This window comes from Camellia sinensis, chromosome 11 (genome assembly GCF_055761805.1).
Source record: "Camellia sinensis isolate YWXY chromosome 11, ASM5576180v1, whole genome shotgun sequence".
Classification (NCBI taxonomy): Eukaryota; Viridiplantae; Streptophyta; class Magnoliopsida; order Ericales; family Theaceae; genus Camellia; species Camellia sinensis.
The window spans coordinates 101,155,011-101,161,251 of NC_138971.1; the positions used below are offsets into that span (position 1 = coordinate 101,155,011).

The window sequence follows — 6,241 nt, forward strand, 5'->3', positions numbered from 1 at the left end:
ATATTTGTCAACAAGACGGCTAAGGAAGGATCAGTGTAACTCATGGACGGTCAAAGAATCTCATGTCCCACTGCTTCTAAAAATGTATTTCAAAGGGTTGTGGAAATGAACTACTCTCAGCTACCACAATACATGAAATATGCAATCAAAGCCTGATATGCAAAACTGAATGCACTCTTCAATCAAGAGGGGGATCCAAATTGAAGATCCTCATTGAGCTGCTATATAAAAAATCAAAATTCCTAAAAATACAACGGCTAGAGCATCTCACTATTCTCTCGATTAAAGACCCATGGGGAAGAAATTATAAAAAGTAATTCAGAGTAAAATAGAACATTTAGAGAGAGAAAAAATGCAACACCCATCAATATGAATAGACAAACCATGTTAACTTCATGATCAGACAAGGTATTACGAACTATAATGTAATGGTTAATTACAACATCTAATAAAAGTTCACAGTTTTTACAAGAAAAATTGAAAGCATGTAAAGCTATTGTGATCTCCCCAAAAAAAAAAAAAAAAAATTCTTTACTTTTTGGCCGAGGTCAAAAGAAATTGGAAACCTGATCAAGATTGTAGACTATTGTACAAACAAAACTCTTTGGAAATGATATTAGGAAATGAATACCACTAAAAAGAAATAAATAATTGAATTGAAAATGAGATGAAGATGACATAAGTTAAGAACATGAGCATAGCCCATGTTACAACTCTAGCTTTCATTTAGAGAGAGAGATTAAAAGTGTGGCATTGCTCTATTCAGTATCCAGAATATTATGGTTTCAGCATTTCATGTATTAACACATCAAACCATAAAACACAACATAAAGTATCCAAGAAACACAAGCATTCTGGTTGAAAAGACAATCAAAATTACCTTAACAGGATCCTTGATGCTACCATGTCCTTTGATTAGAACACAACACTCAGTACTTGCCTCTACTCTCTTGAGTGAGTTCCCTCTATGAGCAAGGAGGCGGCCAACAAAATTGAACTGCAACAACAAGTGGGTAACAGGAAGTTGAACATGAAATGTAGTAAACCACACCATGAAAAAGATGCAATGGAATTAGAGAATAACTCGTACATTAGGATATTGATCAACTGTGATATCCACCCTCATCGTTCTCTTCACTATAAGACCAGATGAGCTGCCTTGAGAACGAAGCCTGTTTTGTGCAGATGAGGGCTACAATAAACCTGACATCTGTGTAATAAAAACACAGCCAACGTTAAAAGAACGTAAAAGATAGATACACCTGTAATACTGTTTTGCAAAGCAAGATCTACCAAATTTCCAAAAAACTATCACAAAGAAAAGTACCTTAGAACTGCTGAACATTGAAATTAAGAAAACCCACAGAAGTAAATAGGTGCACCTCAACATACATATGAATGGAACACCAAAAACATATGCTCGCGTTTGAGCACAAATCATATAAGAGCTTGAACTTAATCCTATATATCTGAAAACAAACTCCAGAGTATTGAAGCCAAGAAATATACATCATTTTGGAAATACTACCAGCTCTTATGAATTTTTTTTTTTTGGTTAATTTTTTCTTTGCATTCAGATGATACCATATTTAACTACTGTATCAACAACATAATAAATTAATCACTTCTTAGAACCAAAAACAAATGAATTGGTCGCTGCCAATAAGTCTCCCCTTGTAATGTACACCACTAAACATCATGTTAATTAAGAAGTCAGCAATAAGAACAAAAGTCCTCCAATTGTCTCAGCCCTTATAGGTAAATGTCCTTTCCAACATTGTGTTAACTATCTTGTTATGCTGGATTAGGACACTTGATTAAATCTTTGTGTTATTCTTAATGATGTTAGCCTCAAACTAACCGTCATGAAAGACACGGAATTTCAGTACAAGCACTCAAATAGACTAATGAAGTTAGAATAAAATGTTTAAAAAATGAGTCAGGAATGCTTTTGAAAAATAGTAAAATTAGATGGAACAAAAGGTTATGTTAATAGTTAGTATCCGTACTTTTGATTGAAATGGTGATGCCCATTTGTTCACATTGGCTCCTCCATTTGAAAATATTCCTCCTAAAGCCAGGGAGCTAGCATGTTCCAACCCACTTTGATCTAAAAATGACGCATTCCCCAACAATGTGGTTACACGCAATATTTCTGCTCCAAAAATGTCAATTTTCAAGAATAAAATGTACCAGTTACATTTGTTAACAAATTAGTCACCAATCACCACAAAATGGATAGACTACCCTGATTGTTTACTGGGCTAGCCATAATCAATGCTTCCCCCTATGTGACAAACTCAAATCTTTCAAAAAGAATGTACCCTGGTAGAAAATGAGAAAAGAACATGTAGTTAAGCTCTATTCTATTATAACTGAATGGTCAATACTCATTCACAAAAGATTTGACAAACTTAACATAATTATTGATATGTGGAGAAGGGTGCATAAGAAAATACATCTCCAATCAATCAGCTGCTTATTTAAAAAATTCACAATCTTAAACATCTTACAACAAAGTTTGACGCCTTTAAATAAAATATTATTCATGACATATCACTATTCAAATATAAAATGGAGGAGTAAAAGGTTTCAACTGCAAAAGATGAAGATTAGGAAAAAGAACCAAAAAAAAAAAAAAAACAGAAAAGAAAAGAAAAATAATTAACTATTTAACAATACAAGTAATTCTAATCCAAATAATACTACTTCACTTGAAGTACCTCTTTTTGCCGAGATAAAAGCATCCAGAAATACAAAACTTGAAACTCACAAAACTGAAGGCCAAAGATCCAGAAATGCAAACAATTTTCTCAACCAGAGAACAAGTTCCAAGAGACCACCAAAAACCCCTCATTTCTACTCTGTAACATTGTAGGAAAATCCTATCATGTAGAGAGGTTAAATAGATAACAAATTTATGGTGTTAGACTAGCACAATCAAGCCGCGTCAGCTAATAAACCTTTGCTAGAAATCTATTGACAATCCTTTTTTTTCCCTTTTACCTACAACAAATAATTAGTTAAGGTTAACCCCAACCCCCCCCTCCCCGAGTAATTATTTTGTCAATATATTATTCAGAAACCTGTTCAATAAGGGAAACCTGTGAAGGCAACGGAAGTCAATCAATGTTGTGAAAACAACCAAGCAAATACGTTATTGTCAACCTGCTTACTAGGGAGAAACATTAGCAATCAAATAAATCATGTCCCCACCATTCAATCCGAAGAAATCACAACCTTTAAATGCAAAATACAGTCCGAAGAAATCACATATGGGACACTGCGTGTCTCATTAGTTTTGAAAATTAGGGAAAACAGAGATAGAAAAATAGAGAAATTGAGAGATAGAGAGAGAGGACCCATACCTGAAAATACAAAGCAGAGAAATCGAATAATAAGAGGCATTGATGGAAGAGCACACATGGCACTAAAGGAGACGGGCGGACGGGCTCGGAGATGCGACGTCGGCGGCGCCAATGAAGGAGGAGAATGGGCGACGTCGGCGGCAGCGCTGGAGAAAAACATGCTAAAGGAGGACATGGAATGCTAAAGGAAGAGACCTAACTTGTGTTTTGTTTGAGAGAGAGAGAGAGAGAGAGAGAGAGAGAGAGAGATATATGAGAGGAAAACTAATAAACACAAAAAAAAAAAAAATGAGTGGAAAACTAATAAACACACACAAAAATGGGGGGTGGAAATATTAATCTATTTTTTTTCATTATCACTCAATATGTCAAAATTCTCCCTTTAAAATTAGTGACAAAATATTTTTCTCATCAAAGGTCTCAAAATATTAAAAATTATCAGTGAGGAAATGGTCTTAAAATATTTAAAATCAAGTTTCTCAACAAAAAAAAATTAAAATATTGGTGACGAAAATATATTCCTCACTAATAATTTTATAATTGGTGACAAATTCTTTTCTAACCAAAAGTCTCAAAATTTTGGCGCCACCCAAAACAATAAGAGGCAAAACCTTTGGTGACGAAATTTAATTTTTCCTCACCTAAAAAAAGTATTTATTGACGAAAATAAATTTTGTCACCAATTATTTTTACGTTTTTATTATATGTGACAAAATTTTATAATTTGTCACGGATTATTTTTTTTAGTGACGAAATTTATTTTTTTTACTACTTTTCATCACCATAAGTTACTTAGAGAGCTAATTAACTTGTGTTTTGTTTTGAGAGAGAGAGAGAGAGACAGAGAGAGAGAGGAGAGAACAGGAAAACTGATAAACAAAAAAAAAAAAAAAAAGAGAGGGAAAGTTAATAGTCTATTTTTTTTCATTACCGCCCAATATGTCAAAATTTTCCCTACAAAATTAGTGACAAAATAATTTTCTCACTAAAAAGTCTCAAAATATTAAAAATTATTAATGACAAAAATATATTTCTCACCAAATGGTCTTAAAATATTTAAAATCAAGTTTCTTAAAAAATATATATATAAAATTATTGGTCATGAAAATATATTTCTCACTAATAATTTTATAATTGGTGACAAATATTTTTCTCACCAAAAGTTTCAAAATTTTGGCGCCACTAAAAAAAATTAGCGGGAAAACCTTCGGTGATGAAATATAATTTTTCCTCACCTAAAATGAAGAATTTGTTGACGAAAATAAATTTCGTCACCTATTATTTTTATTTTTTTATTATATGTGACAAAATTTTATAATTCGCCACGGATTATTCTTATTTGGTGACGAAATTTATTTTCTTCACTACTTTTCGTCACTATAGGTTACTTTTGTTGTAGTGGTAGTCCTAAAGATGACAAATCAGCTTATTACCATTCATTGGTTTCATTTACAGTCCTAGAACAGTGTTGAAATTGTCTTTTTAATGCTTCATATTGTTCTCTAGTGTTTGATTGCTAGCTAGTGAGGAGACCCATATTTTTCCTTGCAGGGCTCACGTTTGCTGATAAGTGGGGAGCAACTAGTAAACCTTTGAATTTCAATTTTAAATGTTATTTTTAGAATGTGTTTTGTAATTATGAAAATTTGAAATCGCATTTTCGAAATGAAAGCTTATATTGAAATTGCATGTTGAAAATGCTACTTCAACCTGCCACGTCAGCGCAACAAAAGACTATCAACTTAAAATTTGAAGAATGTCAACTTGAAATCACATTTTCAAGATGCAAGTTTATATTGAAATTGCATATTTGAAATTTCATTTTCAATATGCAATTTCAACTTGCCACATCAACGAGTCGTTGTCCATGTAAACTTGTAATGTAGACTTGAAATCTGTCCATGTAGACTTGAAAGCGCATTTTGAACATGCAACTTCAAGTTGAAATTGCATGTTGAAAATGCGTTTTCAATTTGAAAGTGCATGTTCAAAATGCGATTTCAAAAGAGGGTTAGTTTCTCAAATAATTTAAAAAGTGAGTCAATTCTCTAAATTTTTTTTTTAAGAATATTAAAAATAAATAAAAAAATCAGGAAACATATGGTACAAGTAATTACCAAGTTTATATTTTCCTTTGCTTTTGTTAGGAAACTTATGGTACGTGATAGTTTGTTCAACTAAAAGTAGAGGCTTAAAGAATTACATGAATCTACAAATAAGAAAATGATAAAGAAATAAAAGGATATCATTGGATGAACACACAGCCATGCGATCTTCTTGACCCATATGATAATTTCTTCTGCGGTACACATCTTGCACCCTTGATACGTGTTGGACCATTTTAATATCTTTTATATATTTATTTTGTTTATGAATCTTCATTTTGTCTTGTTCATGAATCTCATCTTGTTCATGAATGGAGATTCATTGTTTTGGCAACCTTTTGTCTTGTTTATTAATGAAGATTAATTGGAGTTCATGAACTTGGTGGTGAGCTAATATTTAGAGACTCTCATTTTTCTCTAGTTTAATGGTCATTATTATTATTATTATTTTTTGTGTGTGTAAATTGTAAGGTTCTAATGGTCTATAAATAGTTCCTCTCATCTACTCTTTTCTATACTAACTATTGTTTATACTTGAGAGATTACTAGCAAAAAGATGGTGTTTTTCTTGGTGGAGCTTTGAGTTCACCATCTTATGCAGAGTTAGTCTGAATCATACGACAAGTGGTCGGGCTGTTGTATCCTAGAGGGGACAAGTCATAATTTGTGACTGTTACATTGGTATTTGGATTCTTCCTATCGCAGTGGACTTGATCTCTTTGAAGAAAACAAGATATCCGTGCATCAGCCTGATCTATTTATATCTCA

General features: G+C 32.4%; 1 long non-coding RNA gene across 2 annotated transcripts; it reads right to left on the minus strand.

Moving 5' to 3' along the window:
* Positions 1–559: 559 nt before the first annotated feature.
* LOC145789325 (uncharacterized) lies at positions 560–3,597 on the minus strand. 2 transcript variants are annotated; one of them, XR_014345308.1, is made up of 4 exons: positions 3,369–3,597; positions 2,010–2,155; positions 1,091–1,210; positions 560–997 (listed from the first exon to the last, which is right to left on the minus strand). It is a non-coding gene; the product is annotated as an uncharacterized LOC145789325 (long non-coding RNA). The 2 variants fall into 2 exon arrangements; XR_014345307.1 differs by lacking the exon at positions 3,369–3,597 and having other exon boundaries at positions 2,010–3,021.
* Positions 3,598–6,241: the final 2,644 nt, after the last annotated feature.